The sequence below is a fragment of the Cricetulus griseus genome (genome assembly GCF_003668045.3).
Source record: "Cricetulus griseus strain 17A/GY chromosome 1 unlocalized genomic scaffold, alternate assembly CriGri-PICRH-1.0 chr1_0, whole genome shotgun sequence".
NCBI lineage: Eukaryota > Metazoa > Chordata > Mammalia > Rodentia > Cricetidae > Cricetulus > Cricetulus griseus.
The window spans coordinates 23990258-24003666 of NW_023276806.1; the positions used below are offsets into that span (position 1 = coordinate 23990258).

Sequence of the window (13409 nt, forward strand, 5' to 3'; positions counted from 1 at the left end):
GTCCAAGTATCTCTACTCAGCCCTATTTATAACTGCACGGTGGACTTAAACCACGATAGTTAAAAATATCAGAAAAAAATACCAAGGAACTTTGAGGACAGCTCAGCCAAGTATCTCAACATGCTGAGCCCCAGGAGGACTAGCGGGCCATCTGGCCAGCAGGTCTTGGATCTCCTTCCTGTTTCTCAGCTACTTGTAGAAAGCTACATGGTAAACTCAAGAAGGCAATTGTGCTAGATGTATTTTCTCCACCCAAACAGAATTTACAGATTAATTTCTCCCACTTGTAAGATTTCAACTTTTGCTGGGTGTTGGTGGCGCACGCTTTTAATCCCCGCACTCGAGAGGCAGAGGCAGGCGGATCTCTGTGAGTTCGAGGCCAGCCTGGTCTCCAGAGCGAGTGCCAGGATAGGCTTCAAAGCTACACAGAGAAACCCTGTCTCAAAAAACAAAACAAAACAACAACAACAACAAAAAGATTCCAACTGTTTTTTTCATTTTACTGGGGGGGGGGGCACGAGCACCAGTTCCATGACACATGTGTGTAAGTCTGAGGATAACTTGGAGTTGGTTCTTTCCTTCCACTGTATGGGGCTCTGGGATTGACCTCAGGGCATCAGTCTTGGCAGAAAACACATTTATCCTCTAAACCATCTTGCCAGCCCTATTCCAACCTTTAAAAAAAAAAAAAAAAAACTAGTCTATGAGCACATTTGGAGCGATGGCAGAAGTTAGCTACAAATTCAATGAGATGCTAGCAGATGGACACAGGGCTAAGATGTAGACCTCATAGGAGTTAGTGTCCAGATTTTGTATGGACACTCTCATGCCTAAACCAATTACTAAAACAAGCAAAAAGTTGTTCCATGGTGCTCTAAGTGGCTGTGTCCCCAGTTTCACTTCATATGGTGGTCATGAAGTCTACTCTCTGGCTCTCTGATCCATAAATACCCTGTAAGCACTCTGTTCCAGCCTCTTCTTGAAATCCAAGGGTTACTAAGCACACATGGCAGAGATCAGCTGAATTTCTAGAAACAAGACACTAAGCTGTATAGACCTGGCCATGACATGGCCTGGCACTGACTATGCAGCTTCCAAAACCTGCTAGCTACATTGCATACCAGCTGGCAGAGAGGAATGTGAAGATAGGAAAGTTCCAGGCTTTGGAGGGGTCAGGACAGAAGACCCCAAACTCAGGGAACACATCTTTCAGCATCCTTTCCCAACACTACTAATGACTGGGACACTGGTGGCCAAGATCACTTTCGAATGCAGGGGAATTTTAACCTTTTGATATTGCAAAATAATGTAATCTACAAAGTTCACATTCAAGAACTGTGTAATCAAATTACAAATAAATAAACAAAAAGTCACACAAAAATGTCTCATAATGTCTTAAGTAAATTTTCAATTCTGTGTCAGAATATACTCAAAGTCATTATTGTGGCACGTGTAGCCCATGGACCACAGCCTGCACATATCTAGATATTTGGGAAAAATTATTGGAGGTTGGAGGCCCCCTCCCCAAAGAACACAGACTACGGCCATTGCCCTTGGAAACCTACTGTAACCAGATGGTACGACCCGATTTTTTTAAAGATGCTTCAAACTTCAGTTGTAGAGTATTGGGAAGTTAGTCCGGAACTGACCTGAACATTTCGCCCTTCCTGGCTAGCTTTTACAGTGCAGGAAGGTGCTGTTCGGGCTGCCGGGGGAGAACCCACATCAACAGTCTTACACTGCAGCAGAGCCTGAGTGCTACAGCATCAGCTGACCAGATAAAATGTGTCCACTGGCACAATGGCGCCATGACAATCATGAAGGTAACCGGCCACTTTCTGACTGGGTTTTGAGGCTTGCCCCCCAGGAGTAAATGCCTGCCTACTACTGAAACCCTGGTCAAAAAGCTCGTGGGTGGAAACGCCATGCATACTTTGATTTGTGCTACTCTCATTTTTGGTCACAGAAACTTCTATTTGCAGATGGCAAGAGTTAATGCTGAGACTTCCAACTGGTAAAGTGCTGAGAACAAGTGGCTTGCAAGTGCTCAGGCACAAAAAGGACATCTACATCAACCCCTGTCTTGGATACACCTTGGCTGCTGTATAAGACACCATGCAGAAGGCAACTTCTGAAAGGAAATGTTTAACTTGGGGCTACGGGTTCCGTTAATTTAGATTCCCTGACCATCATGGCGGGGAGCATGGCAGCAAGCAGGTGCCATGCCCATAGCACTGGAACAGTAGCTGAGGGCTTCCATCTTGATCCAGAATCATGAGGCAGAGAGTGAGAGACACTGGAAATATAGTGGACTCTTGAAACGTTGAAGCCAGTCCCATTGAGCACACCTCCTCGAACAAGGCCACGCCTCCTAATCCTTCCCAAACAATTCTGCCACAAATCTCCTCCTCCAAGGATCAAGGAACATTTCAGAGGAAGGGAAGGTGTAGGGGAAGCCGTAGCCATGCCTACTTAGGGGCTGGCTACAGGTGTGCCTGACTACGCCCTAGCAAGCTTGCGAGTGCGTGGTCAGGGGACATAAGGTGACTGCATTTTCGCTTTCGGTTTCTTTTTTGGGCTTGCGTACAGACTGCTGCCACGCCGGCTGGCTAGGTCGCTCTGTAAGTAAGGCTTTTCCCTATTAAATAACCTTATATTTCTACCTGACTCCGTATTGGTAATTTTCCACTATAGGAAGGAAATAATGTAAGAGGGAAAGAGAGCTATGAAATGTCATCTTTTGGACATGTCATGGCCATTGTACTCGTGAACTCACTGTAGTTACAGTTACCTGCATAGGACCTATACAAAATCGTGCTGGTCAAAATTCTAGCATGCATTAGGGAGGAGTACATAAGGCCCCAGGACTAGCAGAGGAGCTAGTAATTATAGCTTTGGGAGAAAGACAGTCGTTTTTCTCTTGAGGTCAGGGTACAGTGGATGCTCCACACTCACCTGTGTGGCAGCATCACTAATTTGGCTCAGTGGTTATTTTTTAGAAAGGAGGAAGAGATGACTTTGGGAGGGGGACATGTTGAGGAGAATATCTGGGAGGAATTAGACAGTGGAGTAAGGGATGGATATGAACAAAATGTGTTCTCAGTGAATAAATTAAAATTATTATATTGAGAAAAACTAGAGAGGCCATTGTTTTGGATGGAGCCCCAACAGATCAGACAAATAGTTTTCATGCTTACTACACGTAATCAAATAAAGTTAGGGGCACAGACAGATTCTCAAATAGTGAGTTTTTCCTAAAGATAGAAGATTCTAGACCACTTGAGTCAGTACAATAATAGTGAATTTTGACTGTCACCTTAAATTGAACTATGAAACATTTGGGCTGGGAGGGAGACCACAAAGAAGATCAGTTTATGAGGGACGACACAACCTAGATATGGACAACACCATGGTCTGGGTTCCAGACTGAAATAAAAGGAGGAAGCTAACTAGCTACCAGTAGTCCCTGTTTTCTGTGTCCTGGCCAGCCCACGCTAGGGAAGGCTCAGCCACATACTCCTGCCCCACAAATTCTGCCATACCTACCCCACATCTAACCCATGGACTCTACCTCTTAAACTGTAATCCAAAGTAAAGACTTGATGGGGAATGTACTTCTTTGTATGTTTATCTTATTGATTGTAGAATAAAATACTGTTTGGCCAATGAGAGAGCAAGTTAGACGGGACTAGAAGTCAAAGAGGATTCTGGGAAATATAGTAGAGAAGTGCTGATCTAGGCAGGAAGTGACATAGCAAGGAGACCCATTTAAGCCAAGGAGAAACAGGAAGGGCCCTCTTTTCCCCTCCGTCCTGCTCCAGCAGCACAATGTGATCCACCAGCAAGGAGGGATGTCAATAAGGCGTCCGATAAGATAAGTCTTATAAAATATGTTTATTATAGTTAAGACTGAGCTAACAGATGAGAATCCTAGTCATTGGCCAAGCAGCATTGTACCTAATACAAGTTTCTGTGTATTCATTTGGGCCCTAACTCAGGCAGGTGGCTGGCGTAAAACTCACATGTGGCGGTGGGGCTCAGGCAGCATTTGGCGGAAAGATTTATCATAACAAAGACTCCTAAATTGCTGTATGTCAGGGTCTTGTTATAGAAACCAGAAACATTCCTACTACAACATCCTCTCTGTTTGAACTCTTGCAAAAGAAGTAACCTGGTGTTAACTGATCTGTTCTTGACAAACAGTACTACATAAACTAAAAGGCATAGGCACAGCAAAGGAAGAGAGTGAGCAGACAGCTTACAGAATGGAAAAAAAATCTGTCAGCTCTATATACTTCGGGGGAGTTAATAGCTAAATATATGAAGAACTACAAAAACCAAACACCAAACATCAAAACTGCCAGTCAATAAATGGGCCAATGTGTAGGGAGACACTATAACCACACCTCCTAAGGAGTGGCTACAGGTGTGCTGGATCATGCCCATCAGGGTGTGGTCAAAGGTGATGTCAGGGTGACGTAGGAGAGGTTTAAAGGGACAGACAAGGCACATGGGAGCTCTCTTGCCTTGCTGCTTTGGCACGCTCTTGCTGTTGGCTGGTGTTTATCTATTAAAAGTTATCCTAACCTTACAGACTTTGTATCAGTTATTCACCGTTTTACCAATGAGCTAAATAGACATCTCTCAAAAGAAGAAATAGAAATGGCTAACAAACATATTTATATGTGTTCAACCTCCTTAGTAATCTGGGAGATACAAATGAAATGTACTTTGAGGCAGGTTGGCTGTCGGTGGGTGAAAGTGCTTGCCTGCTCAAACTGCAAAGCATAAGTTCAATTCCAGATTCCACAGTGGAAGGAGAGAACTGATCTCTGACCTCTAAGGGCATGCCCCTCGGCCATGGCCTGGGGAGGCACAGATACACACAAACTGCCACCCCCAAATAAATCAATATTTAAAATTTAAAATCTTAGTTCAAAAAGTCTTCAGTATAGCTATCATTGAAAAAACAAATGCTGGTGCGGATGAGAGGAAAGAGGAACCTCCAGTCATTGCTGGTCGGGATACGAACCAGTATAGCCACTTGGAAACCACTGTGGAGAAATCTCAAAATGCTAAACACAGATTACCATATGTGTTAATATTTAGGCATCTGTACTGGCCCACCCTTGCCCTTTCCCTTTTTATGATCCCTTTCCCTAATAAAAAGCCCCTCTGCTTGAACCCTGTCACATGGTAACTTTCTCACATTGCTTTTCTAAATTACAACAATATGACCTAGGTGTAAGATTACTTTATGTCCTACATAGACTGCGCATCTATGTTTATTGCTGCCTTATTTACAATATCAAGGAAATAAAATCAGCCTAGATGTTAGCCAACAAAATATTGTTAATTAAAATATGATATATATATGTATATATATATAATAGAATTTTGTTCACCTGTAAAGAAAAATTAAATTTGCAGCAAAATGGATGGAACTGGAGAATATCACATCAAATGAGACAAACTAGGCTCAGAGAGCCAAACACTGCACATTCTTTTTCATGATGTTTGCATATGTGTTATGTATGTGGCAGAAAATGTGTAGAAGCCAGGAAACTGGAGAGGGAAAGAGGCTTTAGGGAAGGGATGGAAGAGTAACAGAATACAGGTGACATGGCAAGTTGGGAGTGGGGGGAAGAACACCCAAACTAAGCATTCTTGAACAGGCCAGGGAAAACCTGTTACTTTATGTGCTGGTTAAAAATAAAGTAGGGCCCGTGAGATGGCTCATCTGCTAAAGGCACCCTTTGACCATCCAGTCCAATGCCCAGAACCCACCATGTAGAAGTAGAGTTCTGACTCCCACAGGTGTCCTCTGCCCTCCACACACACACCATGGGGCACACATGCCCACACGCATGGAAACACATTTACACAAAATGAATGAGTGTGTAATTTAAAACTTTAATAAAGTAAGAAAAGACTTTTAAAATTATACGTATAGAGTACAGACTTGAAGCTCACACATACACGTACCAAATGTGCCCATATGCTAAAATAAAATAGTAAAAAGAAAATCACTTTTTGTTCTTAATAAGAGAATATATTATGAAAAAATTGCAGAGGCTTAGATTATATTTATAACAGTTATTCTAAATGCTAGTCAAGCATCGTAATTTGGTTCCAGATTAGCTAACCCTCCTTGAGCCATATTAAAAATCTGAGTCCTGCTTAAAGTGAACAGAAGTTCAGGAACACCTCTTATGACCAAAAAGGAGTCTGAGTTGCTAAGCAAGCCCACAAGTTCTCAGACTGATATAGTCTAGCCTTTAAGGTAGGCACTCAGATCTACATACTGAACATGCATTGCTAAGTGTCAGGTTATAGAGGAAGAAACCTAAAGCTCCGAAAGGTAAAGAGAGTTTCTGTTGGGAGCCAAATCTCAGGGCTGGGCATGAGATCCTAGGCCATGCTTGGCTGGCCACATAGTTAACCATTACATAGGAGCTCCTTAGAACCTCAGCTCAAGAAAAGAAACAATCTGACCCAGTCCTCCACTCACAGACTCAGTCACCTAAGCAACCCTTCCTGGACCTCTTACTCATGAACTCTTTACCCTGCCAAACATCCTCTTTGTGGCTTCCTAATATCCTGCCTATACTAACACCTGGTGCACAAACAACCCATTTTGCCCCTCCCCATATCCTGACTATATAAGCTAGCCTGAGAAAAGTAAAGTTTGCCACTTGATCAGAATCCTGTGTTGTGGTCGTTCTTTCTGCGTCTCTTGCCCCCATTCCCTATCCCTGACTCTCTTGCCCCAGGTTGATGTCCTGCAGGTCGGGACAAGTTTCTAAGGTCTTACACTTTTGTGCCCTCTGGAAGCTGACACAAAAGCAATAGGAGCTAGAAGATGCTGCCTGTGACCCTACTAGGCACGTGCTGATGATGATAGTTCCATTTACTGACACAGAATTTGAGACTCAAAGTCAAACAGCTGTTAAGCACTGGAACAGTGACTCATGAGAGGAAAATCTGATTTGGCATGCTTTAATCATGACCCAGCACTTAGGCTAGTGTCACAGACACCATTGATAATTACGGTATCCTCGAAAATTAAGAGCCAGGAGACAACCTCGTCATATGTGAGTCCCTGAGTAAGTTATTTGTAATTGGTATTTATCATGCTTACATCATCTAACCATGCATGGGGTTCTGCATGTCTGTAATCTCATCCTTAGGAAACCGAGGCAGGAAAATCACGGCAAGTTCAAGGCTACATAGTGAGAGCCAGGAGACACGGATATAAGAGCTTAGACCCCTGACTGTAGTACAGCAGAGAGCTGGAGGACGTGGTCAGGCACACCAGTAGCCATCAGGCGTGGCTACAGTATCCCTACAGAGAGTTCTGGTGCTAGAGCAAATGAAAGGACAGGACAGATGCCCCAAGCAATTCTTAACATGTAGAAGGGTCAGGACTGCACTGTGCTGGGCCTTCTTCATAGGGACTGAAGGAGCTGCTTCTGAGGTAGAGCCTGAAGGTGTATGAAGCCAAGGTGGAAGAGACAGCGGGCTAGTCAGTGTTGCGCGTTCTGACTCCTGGCTTAGCCAGACTGCCTGTGGGATCCATGTGAAGGGCAGAAAACATACGTTCAGGGCCAGAAAGATGGCTCCTCAGATAAAGGCACTTCCCATCAAACCTAAAGGACTGAGTTTAATCCTCAGTGCCCACATGGTAGAAGGAGGTTCAAGTTGTCATCTGAACTCCATATGTGGCCCATGGCCCATCACCCTGCAATAAGTAAACAAGTAATACAATTTTCTTAGAAAGAAAGTGCAGGGCATCAGTGGCACACACCTTTAATCCCAGCGCTTAGGAGGCAAAGGCAGGCAGATCTCTAAGTTCGAGATCGACCTGGTCTACATAGCTAATTCTAGGACAGCCAAAGCTATGCAAAGAAACCCCGTCTCAAAAAAACAAACACATAAAAAGAAGGAAGAGAACAGCTTTGAAGGCCTGCCTGCCCTCCACCCCTACCCCACACCCACACACCCTACACCTATGCCCCCTACCTCTCCTCTGGGATGGAGAAAGTAATTATTTCTCAAGGATCACAAAGACTGGGAGGTAAAAATTCGAAGAGCTGTTCTTGGCACAAGTGAGCATTCAGTCATGATAGCTAGCATTTCTATTTGCATAATGATCTAGAAAGCTGTCTTAGACTTATCAAGCTACATGTTAGTATAAAATAATGGTCATAGAATGTCATCTTCTGTGGGGGGAGTCAGACAAATCTAGATAAGATATATACCTACATATGTCTATAAAGAAGAATCCCAAGAAATGGTTAGCTGTGGTTGTTTTTGAAGAAACTGGTGATCTAGGAAGACAGGCTGTGGACAGCTCAGTGGGCAGAGGTGTGGCAGTACTAGCCTGGCAGATAGAGTTTCCTCCTAGAACCCACGGAGGAAGGGGAGAACTGACTCCCTGAGCCAACTTACCAGCCCCATCAGTCTTTATTTAGATAAAAATTACTGGAAGTTCCTTTACTCCGATACACCTAGGGGCTGGAGATTCTGTAAAGGAAACTCTCAGTCGGCTTCAAGACAGCCAAGGTCGGTCTCAGAGCCTTTCTGGTAAATACAAGTTCCATTAGCTACCAGCTCAGGTACACATTACGGATACTCTTTCAGGCTCTTCCTGGTCCTACTGCTCACATCCCATCTGTAAACAAACTCAACTTTTGATTCCACATTTAATATGTGCACCCACAAACTACTCAAACCAGGGGTGCTGGCACAGAATCCTCAAACTTAGGAGCCTAAGGAAGAGGCTTACTTGCAAATTCAAGGCCACCCTGGGCTACAGTGAAACCCTGCTTTGAAAAACAAAACAAGGATGGCCAGCAAGATGGCTCAATGAATAAAGGCACTAGCTACTGAGCATGACTACCTGAGTCTTATCCCTGGAATCCAGGTGGGGAGGAGAAAGCCTATTTCTGCAAGTTGTACACACACACACACACACACACACAGAGAGAGAGAGAGAGAGAGAGAGAGAGAGAGAGAGAGAGTAAAATCAATCAAACAAACAAACAAACAAAACCCCCACAAAACTATTCTCTTCATTTCCTTGCTCCAATATAGAAATCTCCAGGCCTCAAGACTGCAAGTGTCCCATAGCTGACCCATGCGTCTATCACTGTGCACAGTAGTCAGGACAGTGACCGTTTACAAGACAAAACCAACCATGCTTTTCCAAGTCAAGGCACTCAACAGTCTTCCATCTCATGTAGAATAAAATCCAGTGTTCCAGCGCAGTCACACCTCGGTGATCTTTGACCTCATCTTCCTTCCAGCGCACAGAACATCCTAGTCTCTGGGCCCTGCTTACTATTAATGGAACCTGTGAGGCATGTGAATTCCTTCTGGCCCATTCCCACCCTTTTGTCTACTTGGCTAAAAATGTATGTCTCCTTTACAGTAGTTCAGTAATTATCCCTAGCATAGGTGTGGATTTTGGGAGCCCAATCCACACAGAGGAATACTCCCTTAGCCAAGACACTCAGGGGGTGGGCCTAGGCCCTATCCCAAAGGATATGATAGACTCTGATGACCCTCTATGGAAGGCTTCACCCTCCCTGGGGAGCAGAAAGGATATGTGATAGCTAGAGTTTTAGTTGGGAGTGGTAGGGGAGGAGGGGAGGGAGTGGGAACTGGGAGTGACATGTAAACCAATCTTGATTCTAATTCAAATTTTAAAAAGACGGAAAAAATATGAAAAAAAAAGTTCTCTGCTGAGAAAAATCCATTTAAAAATGGCTATCTCCGGCCACATAAAAAGACAAAAACCAAAGGGCTAGAGCGATGGATCAGCTGTTAAAAGTACTGGTTGTTCTTCCAGAGGCCCTGAGTTCAATTCCCAGAAACCACATGGTGGCTCATAACCATCTATAATGAGATCTGGTGTCCTTTTCTGCCATGTAGACACACATGCAGGCAGAACACTGTACATAATAAATAAATATATTTTAAAAAAACAATTAAACAAAAAACACTAGCAACTTTTCAGCCTTCTCTGCCTTTTACTTCCTGATTTTTTTTTCCATGTACCTGCTGAGTTGTCATTTATTAACCTGGCTAACTATCTCTCTAAGATGTTCGCTGAAACAAAGCTTTTTCTTTACTGTTGGATTTCAAGCACTTAAAACAGTGTCTGGCCGGGCATTGGTGGTGCACACCTCTTATCCCAGCACTCGGGAGGCAGAGGCAGAGGCAGTCGGATCTCTGTGAGTTCGAGACCAGCCTGGTCTACAAGAGCTAGTTCCAGGACAGCCTCCATAGCTACACAGAGAAACCATGTCTCGAAAAAACCAAAATAAATAAATAAATACATACATAAGCAAATAAATAAATAAGTCAGTGTCTGCTACAATGTGAGGTGGTAAATGAATATAGGGTAATAAGACAAATGGATAAAGAAATAAATGGCTTTCTCAAGATACGTTTCAAGTTCATATCTGGTCCAGTGTCTGTTCTCGAGGTCAACACTAAAAAGGGATGTTATAATAACATTGGGCAGCAATGTCACCTTACCTTACTCAGTTTGGACAAAGTCTTCTTCCCTAATCCACTAACCACCCTTCTCCTGAAGGAACCGGCTTCCCTTTTGGCAGCCATAATGGTCGAACATGTGCTTCTATGACCTTGACCTAGACACTAGAAAGTCAGATGCCTGTCTCGTGACAGGGAGCCAATCAGAAGTTACCTGGTGGCGCTATGCTTTACGACCCTGGGTGTGCTTTACGGACAAGCGCACGACAATGACGTAGAGAGCATAGCAACCACCCTGGGAGGGCCTATGAGCCATAACAACCAGTTGACCAATCAACACAGGGCAAGCCCTCCAAGCCTGGAAGCACACCAATCATGAGCCTGTGCGTAAGCCTGTGCGTACCCCTAGACACTCCCCTTACGCTGCCCTATAAGATCTTTTGGGAGCCCGTAGGAGCCGTCTTTTCTAGCCGTCCACCATGGCAGGTGGGTGAAAGACCCGAGCTAACATAGGGTTAGCTCGTTAAATTACAATAAAGCTTCGTGCTGTTTGCAGCAAGCTCTCGAATCCGCCTGGTGATTGGGGTGACCGCGAACGTGGCCTGGGACTCTGAATACTTGAGTTTTCGGGGGTCTAACACTCCTAGTCCTCTGACATGAAGGACGCCAATCCACTTTATCTGAATTTATCTTTCCTGAGAATCTGTGAAGAGGTTGCAAGGCCTTGTCAATTTCAACCATGAAGAAGTGTATGTTACTTATTTCACAACCCAAGCAAACATCTGCCGTTAGAAATAACGAAGTTTTGTCTTGGTATGTAGCCTGATAGCACAGGACAATAATCAGATTTGCTAAAGTTATGATTTCCTGTTGGCTAAATTCAATTAGTAAAAGGAAGCGGATTGAGACTCTGCAGATGGAAACCGAAGTAAGCTGTGGCCTGCACAAGCACTTGTATTTTACGTTATATGTGCCTTAGCTGCATACAAAGAATTGGGTTTCATTCTGGCATTTCTTTCTATTTGTGTTAGTCATTTCTCTTCCCATCCTCCCCTCCCCTGTCCTATCTCCCCCCTTCCCCTCCCCTCCACCTCCCTCCTCTCCTTCCCATCTCTCATCCTCCCCTGTCCTCCTCTTCCCCTCCCCTCTTCTATCCCCCTCCTCCCTTTCCCTGTCTCCCCTCCTCCCCTGCCTGTTCTCCTCCTCCCTTCCCCTGTCTCCCCTCCTCCCCTCCCTGTCCCCCTCCTCCCTTCCCCTGTCTCCCCTCCTCCCCTCCCTGTCCCCCTCCTCCCTTCCCCTATCTCTCCTCCTCCCCTCCCTGTCCCCTCCTCCCTTCCCCCCCTATCCTCCTCCTCCTTCTCCTCCCCCCTGTCCCCCTCCTCCTTCCCCTTCCCCTCCTCCCCTGCCTGTTCTCCTCCTCCCTTCCCCTGTCTCCCCTCCTCCCCTCCCTGTCCCCCTCCTCCCTTCCCCTGTCTCCCCTCCTCCCCTCCCTGTCCCCCTCCTCCCTTTCCCTGTCTCCCCTCCTCCCCTCCCTGTCCCCCTCCTCCCTTCCCCTGTCTCCCCTCCTCCCCTCCCTGTCCCCCTCCTCCCTTCCCCTATCTCTCGTCCTCCCCTCCTCCCCTCCTCTGTCCTCCCCCTTCCTGTCCCCTCCTCCCCCCTGTCTCCCCTCCTCCCCTCCCTGTCCCCCTGTTCTCCTCCTCCCTTCCCCTGTCTCCCCTCCTCCCCTCCCTGTCCCCCTCCTCCCTTCCCCTGTCTCCCCTCCTCCCCTCCCTGTCCCCCTCCTCCCTTCCCTGTCTCCCCTCCTCCCCTCCCTGTCCCCCTCCTCCCTTCCCCTGTCTCCCCTCCTCCCCTCCCTGTCCCCCTCCTCCCTTCCCCTATTCTCCCCTCCTCCCCTCCCTGTCCCCCTCCTCCCTTCCCCTGTCTCCCCTCCTCCCCTCCCTGTCCCCCTCCTCCCTTCCCCTGTCTCCCCTCCTCCCCTCCCTGTCCCCTCCTCCTTCCCTCCCCTCCCCTCCTCCCCCTCCTCCCTTTCCCTGTCTCCCCTCCTCCCCTGCCTGTTCTCCTCCTCCCTTCCCCTGTCTCCCCTCCTCCCCTCCCTGTCCCCCTCCTCCCTTCCCCTGTCTCCCCTCCTCCCCTCCCTGTCCCCCTCCTCCCTTCCCCTATCTCTCCTCCTCCCCTCCCTGTCCCCTCCTCCCTTCCCCTGTCTCCCTCCTCCCTCCCCTCCTCCTTCTCCTTTGTGCCCCTCCCTCAGCACTCCTTTCCACTTCTATGCTACCTTCTCCTGTATGATTTGTTAACTAAGAATACACTACCTAAGTTTCAGAAAGATTTACCTAAAAAGTACCCTGAACAATATTCATTGTAAGTTACTAGATTCACTTTCTTTCTGATATATGGGATGCAAAAAAAAAAAAAAAAAAAAAAAAAAAAAAAAAAAAAAAAAACAGACAGAAATGAGTACCGGATCAGAAATTTCGCACAAAGTTTGACTATTTTAGCATTTAGGAAAACTACAAATGTCATCGCAACAGTCAAAGGTAGTTTGTGTGTGTAGGGGGTATATTCCAATGCTAGGGCACTTGCCTGGCATGCTCTAGGTTCTGTCGCGAACACGCGAACACACACACACACACACACACACACACACACACACACACACACACACATACAAACACACACACACCTTAGCCATAAGGAAAAATGTAATTAGCCTGTGCATGGTGGCACACGCTTTTATCTCCAGCACATGAGAGGCAGAGGCAGGAGGATCAGGAGTTCAAGATTACCCTCAGTTTCATTGGTAGTTCAAAACCAGCTTGAATTACATGAAACCCTGTCTAAATAATAATAATAATAATAATAATAATAATAATAATAATAATAATAATAATCGAGTTAGGTAAAATAAA

At 45.8% G+C, this 13409-nt stretch overlaps 1 protein-coding gene and 1 non-coding gene across 4 annotated transcripts in view; both read right to left on the reverse strand.

Annotated features, from left to right (window-relative positions):
- LOC103159932 (beta-mannosidase) overlaps nt 1–13409 on the reverse strand; it is an 81234-nt gene that overhangs the window by 66806 nt on the left and 1019 nt on the right. The window lies entirely within an intron of this gene.
- LOC113831577 lies at nt 1145–1277 on the reverse strand. Its single transcript, XR_003481344.1, has one exon. It is a non-coding gene; the product is annotated as a small nucleolar RNA SNORA71 (small nucleolar RNA).